This window comes from Amblyomma americanum, chromosome 2, assembly GCF_052857255.1.
Source record: "Amblyomma americanum isolate KBUSLIRL-KWMA chromosome 2, ASM5285725v1, whole genome shotgun sequence".
Classification (NCBI taxonomy): Eukaryota; Metazoa; Arthropoda; class Arachnida; order Ixodida; family Ixodidae; genus Amblyomma; species Amblyomma americanum.
Window position 1 is genome coordinate 225,654,948 of NC_135498.1, and position 16,139 is coordinate 225,671,086.

Consider the following 16,139-nt stretch of genomic DNA (forward strand, 5'->3'; position numbering starts at 1 on the left):
TGTGGCTCACCAGCTTCTAATGTGTCAGAGGTTCCACGGAAGAAAGAGACCCCACCCGACAAGTTTCCACATCATGCCTTTTCGACCAGTTTCGGGGCATGAACCATCGCGGCGTCCATGTTGAAAGTTGTTGCACAGTTGTTAGCGCCACGCATTCATTTTTGTCGGCAAAACTCTGATGCCTTAGTTGGCACAGGCAGCATCTTAAAAAATGAATGACCGCATGTAGATAACTGTCTGCGGCTTGCAGACCCCAACAGGTATGATGTCAAGAAGGACTCGAATTCAGTCTACTACCTTAATATGAAAGGAAAAAATGGTTACTACTACCAGGTGCTCTTTATTATTTTCTGCACAGAGCGTATACACTGCTACTTTTATGTGTAGTAAGCAATGAATTCCATTTTAGTTGAAGTGCCCTATGATTAAGATTTTGTTTGCTTTCATATTTCAAGGCTGTCAGAATTCTACATCAGGCACTATTTGCCAAGGCTTATTGATTGTGTTCACAGCATCAGCCTATAGACTGATCTGAACACCGGGCTATTGCTGCACCAGCAGAAAAGGCTGAACAATACACACTGAATGACTGAGTTTTTTTGCGTGTTTTATTATCACTGCGTGAGATGTTGATGCAAAGAAATATCACAGCAGCAAGCGATGCATATCTATGCACAAAATCCTGCAAATATGACGTCCAGCATTCATGCGGGTGTGCTTGATGTCACAAGAGCAAAATTCCAGAGTATTTCTCTAGCACTTCAAAAACCAAACATCGCAGCGTGTAGCCCTTAAAGAGGTACAGACACAAATTTTTAACACAAAGTAGCAAATGGTTTCTTTCATGGGCGCAAGGAAATTCCTACTAGCAACTTTCACTCGCAGGCGTTGAGTGGAACACACCATTTTTAATGGTGTCTGATGAGGCCCTCGTATTCAATGATGACAAGGTGCATCTGACCAATTCCAGTGACGTTACTAAATCTCGTGGTCGTTCACAGCAGCAACCAGTGCTTGCCGGCGGCAGCGACATCATCAGGAATGTACTAGTACAGGTTGGCTGGTCGACATTTACGTCAAGGTGCAGTTGTCACGGACATGTCGTACATCACATTGCTTCCACAATCAAAAACTGCTTTACGCGTATTTTTGGTCGTACTAAAGAGTTTAACATGTCTTCCTTACCACGTGCCTTACCACGTGCCTTTGGAATATCCTTCCTGACGAAGTTAAAAACACCAGAAATCCTGCCACGTTTCGAGATATGATAAGCACCATAATCGCCTAATATCTTGGTTTTATGTGGTTTTACCAGAAAAGAATTCTACTGCTGTATATTATGAATGAAAGTTCGCCCTTTTTAAGTGACAAATCATGTTCCATTTCCATCTTGCCGCATTTTTGAAACTTGTATAACGCCTTTCAAAATGTACTTGTATTCTGCTGAATCTCTCTTGATAACTATTATATAACGTCTCACTTGAATCGTTGTTTTGATCTAATGTATTCTGAATTCATGTGTATACTGCCCCACTCACATAATGATCTTATGTAAAATGGGCCTGTGAGTAACTTGAATAAATTCAGTGCTGGCACTGACACAGACAGAACCTGCACGTACAAAATTCTTTGTGATTATCAACTCTGTGCACTTGACTTTTGAAGCCATTTTCACGATTACGAGGCCCATATGCGTCTTTCAAGGCAAAAAACCGGACGCTCGAGAACTTCGTGCCTGCACCCCTTCAACATGGTGTATTGAAGTGCGACAAAATGGTGCACAATAGTCAAACACTCCATCCAGTCTCCTTCCACAGCACCAAAAATGTCCTCAAGTGGTGCCTTCCTGCTTTGCACGGAACAATGGTGCCTTGGATATGGCCCGTTTCATTCTCACTCTCATTTTTTCTCTCTTCCTCTTTGCCTTTTGGATCAGCTATTAGTGGTCCTCTCAGACTACCCAAGACCGCACAGACAAGAACAATGCTGTTCCTTAACTTCTTGTGAAGAATAGGAAACGAATTGTGGAGAGTTTTCTACATCTTAATACGATTAATTACACGTTCAATGTGAGTTTTCAGGTGCGAGATCCGTCTTGATGCCGTTGCTTCTGCTTCAGTAAACTGAAGCCTGCCTTTTGAGGTGCCGGCGTGTTGAGCTTCACTCCCTTTCCCTTCAAGGAATTGCTCAGACTAAAGCCTCTGCCAGATATGATTATGTGGCCTTAACAGAAGTTGTCAAAAAATGCAGTGTTGCACACTGAACTTATCTGATGCTCGTCTACCATATGTACCAGATACAAACATTATGAAGCCACTTGCTGCAACTGCGACAAGGAACGTGACAGTGTTGCAGCCCTTGTAGAAGCTGTATGTCTGCCCTCTGGGGCTTCTTGGGCCGCTGCATGTACACATCAGTGCAGTCTACAATAACAGTAGTGTCAGCATATTGGCTGTTGGCAAACTGTTGTGGAATTGGTGCTAAAATTGTTTCAATTGGCAGCCATGAAACAACATTGGTCATAATGCCATGCAAAAAGCCTATCATTTTGCGAAATATTCTTCTTGTTTGCGCCACAGGTGTGCCAGATCTCAAGGCCAAGCCAACTTACAGTAATCCTCATCGAAGTCGCATGAGCGTTAGCAGGACATGGTCACAATGGCCATGTTCCCACAAACCTTACCAAGACGAGCCACTGTTCTCGCCAGTTTCCTGAAGCCATCAAGGCCAAGATCCGTGTAGAAGTTGCACATTGCCTCAGATAGGTCGTCGGAAGTAAATCTTGGTATGGTTTGTGTTCCTGAACCCGGAAATTTAGTTTCTGTAGCTACATATGTGTGCTCCACATGTATGATGGAATATGGGTCTTCCCACTGAACACCCACACTGTAAACTTGCGTCTCTGCTTCGCAACAGCTGTTACACTTTTGACTTGCTCTTTCTTCTTGAGTGGAAGCAGGACCAAGGCAGCTGAGGTCAAGGACACTGCACTCGCACTCATCCGAGTCTGGAGTCTGCTGCGAATGGTCTACTGTGTCCCAAGTTGAACTTCAGGCAGCAGATGCGGCTTGTGCAGGTGTCACTGCTGAGACAGGGTGTTGTGCGGCCTGCACATAAAAATAAAACAAAGCATGGTAGGAAATCTCAGACGACATATAATGCGTTCATGCTCTCAAGTCTCCACTTAGCAACATATTTTTCTTTCATGCTATGAAAATTACGATTCATTTATAAAACATTTAGGCGAGTTGATTACGTGTGAGTGAGACAGCTTGACTACTTGGATGAAGACAAAGCAGAAACATATTACCTGGCTCTCCATTATTTGCACTAATGCAGCATTCGCATTTGGCTGGAGGGTTCTCAGGATTGGTCTTCTTCCACGTGTCACCTATGTAAATGCACAGAGACAGTTCATGTGAACTGCGAAGCTCGAAACATGCTAATAATCCGGCACTTTTCTTAATTGCTTAGTATCCCACGTGCACATTCTTGAAGAATTTTCAGATGTAGCTTGTTAATTGCAACCAGGGATTTTGAACCACAGTATGTTACTGCCTGTTCTACAATTACAGCACACTAAAACAAGCTCTGAAAAGTCTGTGTGTTGTGTCTGTGACATAGCGCAAGTAGTGCGCGGTATTATACGCATTGGAGCTTGCCAGTCACTGGGCGAAACGCTATGCACGAATCTCGAATGCGTCAGCACCATTGCTTGCCGCGACCATCCCTAAGTAACCGCTGACGTTAAGAAAAGTAATGGGAGCACTTTGCCAATGTGCGGCAAGAAAGCCTTTGGCCTTGCCCACTGCGATTCTAGCTTTGCAGGTTCCCATACCGGTGTCATTCCCCAAGGCTTCTACCTTGCCACATTTTCGGTCTAGACGACGTTGTTGGCGCTTGCGGTCCGCTTCTTCTTCTTCGTCCTCTTAACGCATGGCACATACCCACTTGGGGGGGATTGGCCAAGGTGTATTGGCATAAACAAGAAAATTTCAATAGGAGCTATTACGACAAAATTTTAGCACCAAGCTTGGATCTTGAAAAAAGTATCAATGAAAACGACCGAAGAATATTTAAAGTAAAATAACAGACAGCATTTTGGTGAAACAAGAAGAGCTCGAAAAATTTTAAAAGAATTAGCTAATAAACCTACCAGCTGCAATTATATAATCATGGAGAATCCCACAAATTGAATCCAATGTAAATCCTTTGGCGCTTGCACCGAATGATAATAACACTGCCAGAGATAACGGGAGCCCTAACCTGGAGAGCGGAACCTCCAGGTGAATCTTCCTCTGAAGTGCGAACTGTGGACAGTAGAGGAGAAAATGGTCTACAGATTCCAATTCCCCGCATGCGTCACATAGGTTTGTCGGTGTCAACCCACACCTACATAGATACAAATTCAAACTGGGAATCCTGCACTGTAAACGAATCATTGATAACTCACACAGCCTAGTTTTCACGAACGGACGTTCCAATTATATGCTAAGTGGTGATAATCAGTGGTATTTAGTAAGGGATCACGTAACCTGGCTGATATGTGTTGGAACCGCTGAAAGCTGGAAATCGCCAGGAGGCTGAAATTCCGGATAGGATGTGTCACTAACCCGTCAAGAGCCGACCTTGCTAAGTAATCAGCCACCTGATTTGAATAAAGACCTGCCCGGCCAGGGACCCAGACAAAACGGACCTCCTTCAAAGTGCATGGGACAAAAAATCGCAGGAAATCGCGGTTTCCTTCTTCTTCTTCTTCTTCTTCTTCTTCTTCTTCTTCTTCTTCTTCTTATTCTTCTTCTTCTTCTTCTTCTTCTTCTTCTTCTTCTTCTTCTTCTTCTTCTTCTTCTTCTTCTTCTTCTTCTCTTCTTCTCTGGGTTCTGGCTTATCTGGTGGTGGCGCGCGGGTGGCGCCAACTGCGCGCGCACCGTTACCGTGACGACCTCGGGTGTGACGTCACCTTCAACGCATTTGAATGATTTCTGGTTTTTGTTTTCCGCTACAATTGGCTATAATTAACTAATCACTCTATAGTCACTAAACCTGGCATGGAGGATACACTTTGTATCCTCTATCTGACGCTGCCATCTGTTTTCTGCTATCCTGAGTAGTTGCTGCGTTATTCGTGGAAGACAGCGTCAAACCGGACGCGCGAGTATGAGCCATTAAAGGATTTCCTCTTAATAGTGAGTTTACGGCGTACCAGGTATCCGTTTGACGCCGCTGATCGCTGCGTTGTGGCTTCGTAACACACATGCCTGTAATGAGTTGATAACGCCAGTGGACATATGGTTAAACGGCAAGACAGGCATCGGCAGCCTTGAGCCACCAGTTAATGTCTCGCTCTGTACGACCACGACTTTCAGCGCTCGGTACGAAGCGTTCTTGCGCGCAGCAAGACCTGTTTCGGGTAAACGCGAGACCCAAGTACGCATCTCGCGTAAGAGTGCCTAGTATCCATCACTATTTGAAAACAACCGCTTCCACCTCATGGAAACAGATCTGCACGACGTGGCCACCTTTCTCGCGTAGGAAAGGTCAAGCATTGGATACGGATTTAGGGCGCTGGGTTTTCTGCGAATAAAATGAACTGAATAGACCTGTAATAAACAAAAACGTGCAGCGGCATCAATGGCGCGCTGTATCTCAGCAGAATGTAGCTTAGAAGGACTTGGTTGTCGGCCAGTTGACCAGCACAATGTTCACTGCCACAAGTGGGACAACGCTCACACGTGCAAGTTTGCTGGGCTTGAAAATCTTGCTGTTCAGGGCGCTTTCAAATTCCCTACACTTCTAAGGCGCAGCCAGAAAACTGTGCATCGAGTACACGCCGCACATACACACACTCCTCTTGCACTAATGTTCGGCTCAGTTTTCATTCATCAGAAGCTTGCGCTTAAGTTGGTTGTTCTTGCAGCCAAAGACGGCACAGTGCCGCCCTGACGAGTAGTTCTTCTACATCGTAGTTACTCACTCGAACTAACCATTAATGACGCAATCAAACGCCACTCATAAATAAACACGTGCATTCGCCTGGACCGCCCCCCTAATCCCGCATTTCACGCTGAGAGGCGGCGCCTGGTGTCGAGATATAGGTCACATTAACATGCAAGGTGGCAGGAATAGGCTGAATGGGAGGAAAAAGAAGAACAGTTAAGGCAAGAGGAATTAATGGTATATGGTTTAGTGGAAACGCATCTTAGAGACATGGAGCAACCAATCTGTAACCCAGACTACGCATAGGAATATTGCAATAGAACAGAGGGCAGCAGAAAAGGGGGTGGAATTGGGGCATTCATTCATAAAAGTATGAATTTTCAAAGAACTAAACTGGAATGCAAGGAACATTTATGGCTAAAAGGAAAAGTGGCAGGGAAGCAAACACTACTTGGCTTTGTATATCTGTGGTCAGGAGGAAATGCCAAAGATGAAAACAGGAAAATTGAAGAATATTTTGCAAGCGAGGACTGGGCGAGATAATTATATTAGGCGACATGAATGCACACGCAGGGGGCCTGGATGGGTACACAGATTCGACAGGAAGCATGCTGCTGGATATGTGTGAAAGGTATGATTTAGTTGTATGCAACAGTACCGATAAGTGTGAAGGGCTCATAACATGGGAGGCAGGGAGTCTGCACTTGATGATAGATTATTCAATTATGTCACATAAAATGTATAATAGATTATCGGTAATGAGCATAGATCAACATGGTTCCTAAAGTCTAGGTAGTGACTACGAACTTGTCCAGTTGAGTTTCAGAAGAAAAACCAATGTACGACTGGAGCGAGATGAACAATCAGGGGGAATTTTTACTCAGAAAAGCAATAGGAAGAAGCAACCGAAGAAATTGAGAAAATAATTCTTGAGGATAATGGAACGGAATGGACGTACACCAAATTGACTCGATTACTTGAGCTAGAGCTAGCTAAGGTTCGAGCCAAGCCAAAACGAAAAAGACGAAAACCCAAGAGTTGGTGAGATGAGGAGGTCAAGAATGCCATAAAGAAATGTCAGGAAGCGTCCAGTGAACACAGGTATTCGAACAAGAGGGGGGAACCAGAAGCTGAATTTGACAGGAAATGGGATACCTTCATAAAATGTAGAAGGGAAGCATCATCATCATCATCATCATCATCAGCCTTACTAAACCCACTGCAGGGCAAAGGCCTCTCCCATGTCTCTCCAACTAACCCTATCCTTTGCCAGCTGCATCCACCCTTTGCCTGCAAACTTCTTAATCTCATCCGCCCACCTAACCTTCTGCCGCCCCCTGCTACGCTTACTTTCTCTTGGAATCTACTCCGTTACCCTTAAGGACCAGCGGTTATCTTGCCTTCGCATTACATGCCCTGCCCAAGCCCATTTCTTTCTCCTGATTTCGACTAGGATGTCATTAACACGTGTTTGCTCCCTCACCCACTCTGCCCGCTTCCGGTCTCTTAACGTTACACCTGTCATTTTTCTTTCCATGGCTCGCTGCGTTGTCCTTAACTTAAGCTTAACTCTTTTCGTTAGCCTCCACGTTTCTTCCCCGTAGGTGAGTACCGGTAAGATTAAGCTGTTGTACATTTCCTCTTGACGGAAATTGGTAAACTGCCACTCATGATCTGCGAGAATTTGCCATATGCGCTCCACCCCATTCTTATCCTTCTAGTTATCTCCCTCTCATGATCCGGATCACCTGTCACTACCTGCCCCAAGTAGACGTATTCCGTCACAACTTCTAGGCTCTCGCTGCCAATTGTGAACTGTTGATCCCTTGCTAGGCTGTTGAACATTACCTTGGTTTTCTGCATGTTAATTTTAGGACCCATCGATCTGCTCTGCCTGTCTAACTCATTGATCATGATTTGCAGTTCACCTCCTGAGTGACTCAGCAAGGCAATGTCATCAGCAAATCGCAGATTATTTAGGTATTCTCCATTTATTCTTATTCCCAACTGTTCCCAATTCAGGCCTCGAAATACCTCCCGTAAACATGCGGTGAACAGCATTGGCGAGATCGTGTCTCCTTGCCTGACGCTCTTCCTTATTGGAATTTTATTGCTGACTTTATGGAGGACTATAGTAGCTGTGCAGTTGCTATATATATCTTCCAGTATTTTGACATAAGGCTCTTCTACCCCCTGATTACGCAATGCCTGTATGACTGCTGAGGTTTCCACTGAGTCGAATGCTTTCTCGTAATCAATGAAAGCTATATATAGAGGTTGGTTATATTCTGCGCATTTCTCTATCACCTGATTGATGGTGTGAATATGATCTATTGTAGAATATCCTTTACGAAAGCCTGCCTGATCATTTGGTTGATTAAAGTCTAACGTTGCCCTGACTCTATTAGCGATTACCTTAGTAAATACTTTGTAGGCAACGGATAGTAAGCTGATCGGCCTGTAATTTTTCAAGTCCTTGGCGTCTCAATTCCTATGAATTAAGATAATGTTTGCATTCTTCCAAGCTTCTGGTACAGTCTAGGTCATAAGGCATTGCGTATACAGGGTGGCTAGTTTTTCTAGCACGATGTCCCCTCCATCCTTCAACAGATCTGCTGTTACCTGATTCTCCCCAGCTGCTTTTCCCCTTTTCATTGTTTCTAAGGCTTTCTTTAATTCATCTTTCGTTACTGGCGGGATGACGCATTGCTGTGCACTGCTGTCTTTCTCATGCGGAGGATGAGGGTACCAAACGAGGAAACAACTCCGCATAAGGGAAGGTCTCTGGGGAGGGGCTAAGAGAAGTCTCTCGTACCCTCCTTCCAGCTCTTCCTATGCCAGAGCTGATGGCTTGAAGAAGGCTGTAACGAGGAGAGTGTGCACTGCAGCGGGAGGCTGGGAGGGGTTCGCTGGTATGATAACGCAGAGTGTGAAAGCGATCCAGCACGCGACAAAGGAATCGTCAATGGTATGCCAGCAGGTGAGCGCCATAGATTCAGTCACCCTCACGGGAAGGTGTCGAGGTGCAGAAATTTCTCTTCGTACAGCATTTCAGAAGTTACTCGACAGCCTGTTCTAATTTGCATTGTGTTTTCGTTTTGCCTTCAGGTTAATTCCAAGGCATAATTGTCGCAGTAAGAGATGATATCACTGCAAAGAAGAATATCTCAACAGCTGAGATCGAAGTTTGCACCACAAAAAGTGTAATTGCCAATCAGTTTTTTTAATATTCCTGTATGTGCACAGTGGAAGCCAAAGTAATCCAGCGTGATGTTGCCATTTATGCCTGTTATGATGCCATTGAGCTTTTTTGAACTAAGTGGTTTACTCAAATGGAAACCCTGAAACTGCCTAAGTACACAATTTTTTTAAAGTTTGGTTGGTTTATTGGGTTTATTGTCCCAAATATACTCAGGCTGTGAGGGATGCTTTTTCTAAAAGTAAAGGAATTTTCAAAGTCCTCACCGGCACGAAAAAATTTTTCTTATCATTGAACTAGGACTTGTGTCACATAGTAACTGCGTCACATAGTAACTGTTCATTTTTTCTTTAGTAAATCAACATCAACCCATTTGACATTTTTTTGTTTTCTTTCTGTGGCAGGGGACTCCATCGATGGCACTTTTTTGAAAGATTCCCTGTTTTCCGTGATTGAAAAGTGAAGGGGCTGGGTGTCACGTGGATGCTGTGATTTCTGACATGGGGCCCAGCAACAAGGCACTGTGGAAGATATGTGGGACCTCTGCAACTCGCTCAGTCAAGCCCGTGGTGTCGTTCAGGCATCCGTGTGCGGCCAACAGTGGTCGACAGCTGTACTTCTTGGCTGATGCTCCACATGTTCTAAAAACATAAAAGGTCACCTAGTGAGGGCCAGTCATTCTTTCTGCCTTCTCCCATCGTGACCAAGTACGAGCTTCCAACTGACGAGGTGGGTGCAAGAACAGTTTCCATACATTCTATGCCCACACGGTCAGGGTAATCAGGATGGCACTCTGTATTGGGAAACCTAATTCTGTAATGATGGACTTAGTGGGCATGATTGAATGCCACATTAATTGCATTTTAACTCAAACTTCAATTTTGTAGAAAATCACAATTAACTGTGCAGTGTAACAAGGATATTGTGACATTGCTTGAGCTGAGGTCTTTTAAAACACGGTAAGGTTTAAACCATTTTCAAATCTGTTTTGTACTTCTCGCAGGTGTCTGTGAAGCACATCAGGAAACTTTCTGTAATTGACGCAGAACAGGACCTTAAGTTGGCCCCTCACCTGAAGCCTGCACGCCTGTACCCTGACCATTTTGCAAGAATGAATGTGGCATCTGCGGTTGCAGTTCTGAACCACAGTGTTGGTGCTGCTATGCGTACCCTAGTTAGTATTCGGCTCCTGCAATCTGAGGCTCTAACCACAGCTTAGTTTGTAGAACGTGCGTTTCGGTAGTTTACACTAATGACATGACGGTATATCGGCCCTGCAATGAACCTTTTCTAGCAGGATGCGCATGATGAGGCAGTGGCTTTTCTCAAGAAATTCATGAAGATTTTCGCACGCGTTTTCATAAAATCCGGCAACGCGAAGGAAATGCTCAAGCCTGTCCAAGCTAGTGTGCTCACAACAACGTCTAGTGCACTCCACATTCAACACCAGCTTCTAAGTGTGCACAAGTTCAAGTTCGTGTTGTTGTGCAGGCTGACACCGGATGCCCTGGAGAACCTCTTTTCCTGCATTTTCTCGAGACACCCAGTGCCGAGGCCACTAGAGTTTAAACTGATGCTGAGGCTCATAATGTAGAGCCAGTTCTTCAAACCAAGCACCAAGGGCAACTATGACATCGATGACTCAGTAGACCTTATTGAGTTTGTTGAAATAAAAAAGCAGCTTTGTAGAACGGTGTGAAGGCAGCAAGAAATGAGCTCTTGGACGGCAGCCTTCTTGACGATGATGCTCCCCCCCCCCTTGATGAGGTGCAAATGGAGTCGCTTGTCTATGTGTCCGGGTACATCACCCATAGCGTGACCAAGAAGTACAAGCTATGCAACACATGCAAGGAAAGTCTTGAAGCAGAGCCTGTAGAGCAAAACGGCCAGCTTTTAAAGCTGAAGTCGTATCGGTCGCAGTCACAACCGAGCCCCCTCACTCGTTCTTCACGTCACGTTGTGAGCTTGCAGCAGCATGTCGATAAGGTCTTTCGTGACCACGAGCATGAGGCCATAACTGTTTCCCTCTCCTAGCTTACGAATGCTACCTTTGACACGAGCAAACTCGCATACAGCTTTCCACATTGCCATGATCTGCAAAGGCGATTAACCTAAGCTTTCCTCATGCTGCGGCTACGAATTGCACTACGGAAGTTCAGCAGCAAGGCAAAGACCGCAAAGGCGAAATGTGGATCCAAAAGTGTCGGTATGAGAGCGGCTTTCTCTCAAATTCGTTAAAATGTTAGTTGGCTGCAGTGCAGAGAAGTGAGAGCAAACAAAAAACATTCCACAATGAACTGCCTGCGATTAATTTAGACACCTTGAGACATTTAACATATGCCGAAATTTTGTCCACGTGGGTGCTTATGTTTCTTGCCTCCATCAGAATGTGAGCGTGAGCTGGTGCCCTGGAGCAGCGCACAAGCAGAAGAGAGCGATGAAGTACATGTAGCGTCGGCAGATAAAGAATGTTCTAGGCTTCATTTTGTCGGCCTCACATCTTTAAACTTGACACATCCATCTAGGGACGTGGAACGAAGCCCCGTTGACGACCTCCGGAACAAAATAAAGGACATCAGGGTTCAGCTGCACACGTTACTGCAGGCATTGAACGTGAGCAACGATCACGGACGAGATCAAAAAGCTGATGGAGCGCTACATGACCCACGGCTACTGCTTGCAGAATCCAGCAAGACAACAAGCGGCGACTACGGCCTTAGCTGTACACATAAGCCACGACTCCACACATGTAGAGACGAAGACAGCGGGACACGTCCCTATTCTTCGACTGGCATCCTCGGTGTGACTGCAAAAAGTGCAGTTCAGCACTTGACTGGCACAAGTCCTACAGAACTCACATACATGATCGGAGCACCTGGATACAAGCAATCCCTAAGCGATTCAAGCGCAAGATGGAATAGTGACGCAAGGTGACATATTGAATGTTATTGAAAAGGCCGTATTTGTGAGGCTGTTTGCCGATGATTGTGTTTTCAAAGAGGAAGTAACAAACCATGACCTTCTGTGACTACAAAAATCCGTGGCAGCAATTGCGTACTCGTGTTAGCTCTGGAGTATGGACATTAGGCAAGAAAAAACTGTATTATTACAAATCACAAAAAAGGGCCCAGGATTCATATCTATGCACTTCGCAACTGTCCTATTTTGTAGGCGGAGAGTTATAAATATCTCGGATTAAGCCTCACGAACAAAGCTACTTGCTCCTTTCATATCGATGACCTCGGCTCATCGATTAAATGATCATCGATCAAATTACGGTTTATTAAAGGCTTTGAAACTCTCCCATCAGCATCATAATCACTGGAGACTAAAGTGTGAAACGGCGGAAGCCTCACACCATTGCCAATGGCAATTTGTTGCGTCGGAAACACCACGGAGGCACACAACTCGGACGCGCCTCGCCGCCCTGATGCATGCCACCGTATACGCTCAGCCTCTCTTGAGCACTGCTCGCGTTCAGCGGCTGCCGCACGTCGCGTGTTAGGAGACACTGGCTTGGCGAAACGAGGCATCCTTCCCGCACGATACCGCAAAGTAAACTGCCAACAACGCCACACCACACCCAAGCAGACGGTCGCCACGCGCGCCTCGCGACAGTGACGTCAGGCCACACAGTGCCCAATCGGGAGGTTACCTCAAGCGGTGACGTTAAAACACAGAGGAGACCAACCAGGAGGCCGGAAAGCTGTGACAGTTTCTGCTAACAGCAGATGACCTTGACAATGAGCCATTAGAGGCTTCCGCCTTAATATGCGGCAGCAGTGTGGGATGCGCATAATAAGCAGGACATCGCACAAATGGAGTTCACACACCAAAAAATATTGGACAGATTTTCCAATTGCATTAACTGAAAAGAGTAATTTACAGCCTCTAGCAATAAGAAGAAAAGTTAGCTGTCACGTACTGCTTCTCAGTTACATCTCAAGCAATTTGAAAGCAGATATTCCTAATTATATCGGATTGGCCTGTACTAGAAAAACACATGTACGCGAGCATTTACTAGCACCAATTTTTGCATGAGCCAATGGGTTTAAGTGCAGTTCTTTTCTCGAACTGCCACGGAGTGGAATAGCCTTCGGGTTTGTGCTGGTCTGAATATTTTGCGAAGAAATTCGAGGATTTATTATGCACCACCTAGAATTGTTCTGATGACTGTTGACCAGGTCTATATTATGACTTGCGGCTGTGTCGGCTGATTGTTTTCATGGATTTTACATTTTAGTTGATTGACCCTCTTTTTCGTTGCAGTCATATTCTTGAAAGGCCTGTTTTCCTAGATCAGCAGCATGATGTGACTTCAGCCATGTGTTTACATATTTTCAAATAAAAATTGGCTTTTTAATGTGTATAAGTGCCCGCAAAAACATTTTTCCACGTGCTACCTTGGCAGTGAATGTACTGATATGCTAATAAACGCCTGGTGACTTTGTGTGCGTGTGTCTGTGTGCGTGTACACGCACACGTCATATCGCAATGATGTCCTTGCTATAGACCAGATTCTTTTTGCCTCGCACGCAGACTGCGGACGCGCTCCTACTCTCGACACCAGGCGCCGCTTCTCGGCGTGGGCTGCGGGATGAGCGTTGCGGTGCCGGCGAATGTCCGTGTTTGTTTATGCGTGGCGTTTAGTTGTGTCATTATTGAGTGGTTTGGGTGAGTAGCTACGATGTACAAGATGGGCTACGATGTACAGTGGGCTAGGCTGCAGCGGCACCGGCGTCATGTTAAATCGATGCTTGTTCTTCATGCAGTTCATCGCTTGTTTTGCTGACCACGGCCCTTGCGGAATCGTCTCGTCTGGCTTGACTTCTTCCCGCTTTCTTCCAATATCTGCAAGCCAGTCATCTCGCCAACTTCTCGTTAGATCAGCCAATCTCGCGGCACTGCTGGTCTATGACGTCACCTGCCAAGGATATAAATGCCATGTGCGCGGATCGGCTCTTCAGTGGACTAGACTGCAGCGGCACCGGCGTCATGTTAAATCGATGCTTGTTCTTCATGCAGTTCATCGCTTGTTTTGCTGACCACGGCCCTTGCGGAATCGTCTCGTCTGGCTTGACTTCTTCGCTTCTGGATGGGCACGTGGATACCACCGTGTGCTTACCCTTGGACTTGCCAGCTGATACCCTGTGTGATGGCTTCGGGTTTCCCGCTTTCTTCCAATATCTGCAAGCCAGTCATCTCGCCAACTTCTCGTTAGATCAGCCAATCTCGCGGCACTGCTGGTCTATGACGTCACCTGCCAAGGATATAAATGCCATGTGCGCGGATCGGCTCTTCAGTGGACTAGGCTGCAGCGGCACCGGCGTCATGTTAAATCGATGCTTGTTCTTCATGCAGTTCATCGCTTGTTTTGCTGACCACGGCCCTTGCGGAATCGTCTCGTCTGGCTTGACTTCTTCGCTTCTGGATGGGCACGTGGATACCACCGTGTGCTTACCCTTGGACTTGCCAGCTGATACCCTGTGTGATGGCTTCGGGTTTCCCGCTTTCTTCCAATATCTGCAAGCCAGTCATCTCGCCAACTTCTCGTTAGATCAGCCAATCTCGCTGCACTGCTGGTCTATGACGTCACCTGCCAAGGATATAAAGGCCATGTGCGCGGATCGGCTCTTCAGTGGGCTAGGCTGCAGCGGCACCGGCGTCATGTTAAATCGATGCTTGTTCTTCATACAGTTCATCGCTTGTTTTTCTGACCACGGCCCTTGCGGAATCGTCTCGTCTGGCTTGACTTCTTCGCTTCTGGATGGGCACGTGGATACCACCGTGTGCTTACCCTTGGACTTGCCAGCTGATACCCTGTGTGATGGCTTCGGGTTTCCCGCTTTCTTCCAATATCTGCAAGCCAGTCATCTCGCCAACTTCTCTTTAGATCAGCCAATCTCGCTGCACTGCTGGTCTATGACGTCACCTGCCAAGGATATAAAGGCCATGTGCGCGGATCGGCTCTTCAGTGGGCTAGGCTGCAGCGGCACCGGCGTCATGTTAAATCGATGCTTGTTCTTCATGCAGGTATGTTACTATTCTGACGCTGAGTGCGTCCGGTCTGATGATCGATACTTGCTGCTGTACCCTTGCCCACGTACTCTTGTGTCCTGCTGCGTACACGCGTTTTATTGCGCAAGTCATCTCCTCCTGAGTGGTGACGTGGAACTCAATCCAGGCCCCCCATCAAAGTCAGCGAACTCCAGTAAAAGCAATGCATCTGGTACCAGACCTTTAACCCGGTCTGTGAGTGGTTCCAGTCTCACTCTCGGGGAGGCTGACGATGCGAGTTCTTCCGCTGTAAATCTTGACAGCGAAATCTCTTCGAATCCTTCGGTGTCTGACATGTTTTCTAGAATACTAGCAGGGCAGAATCAGTTGGCCCGTGACATCGCCGACATTAAGCAATCTTTTGCTTGTCGCTTCGATGCTTTGGAGTCACGCGTGGCTGCCTTAGAGTCTTTGCCCCCGCCCGAAAATTCCAATCTAATTTCTGATTTACACGCTGAAATTAACTCTTTAAATTCCAGAGTAACAAAGCTGGTGCAAAAGAATGATGACCTTGAAAACCGCTCTCGAAGAAATAACATTATAATACACGGCGTTTCAGAAGACCCGAATGACACCGCTGACACATTGTTGGATAGCATCTCATCTGTATTTACTGATAAATTGGAGATTAGCTGTCCCAGTATTGAGCGCTTCCACAGGCTCGGTGCAGCTCGCAGAGGTTATACTCGTCCAGTTATCCTAAATCTTTCTAGCTTCAACGACAGAAGTGTGGTTTTTAAAAACGTCTCTAAACTCAAGGGCTCTGCCTTCTTCATTACAGAAGATTTTTCTGCAAGGGTTAGGTCCATTCGGAAAAAAATATGGGACGCATCACTGTCTTTTCGTGACAACGGTTCTATCGTGAGGTCAAGTTTCGATCATGCCTTCATTGACAAGGTTCGTTACAATTGGGATGAAAGTTCTAGCTCGTTGGTAAAAGCATACA

At 46.0% G+C, this 16,139-nt stretch overlaps 1 protein-coding gene and 1 long non-coding RNA gene across 3 annotated transcripts in view; both read right to left on the reverse strand.

Moving 5' to 3' along the window:
• The window catches only part of LOC144120391 (gonadotropin-releasing hormone receptor-like), a 656,327-nt gene that overhangs the window by 621,277 nt on the left and 18,911 nt on the right, over positions 1–16,139 (reverse strand). The window lies entirely within an intron of this gene.
• Positions 1,766–3,920, reverse strand: LOC144122199 (uncharacterized). 2 transcript variants are annotated; one of them, XR_013312850.1, is made up of 3 exons: positions 3,839–3,920; positions 3,311–3,391; positions 1,766–3,107 (listed from the first exon to the last, which is right to left on the reverse strand). It is a non-coding gene; the product is annotated as an uncharacterized LOC144122199 (long non-coding RNA). The 2 variants fall into 2 exon arrangements; XR_013312849.1 differs by having other exon boundaries at positions 3,864–3,914.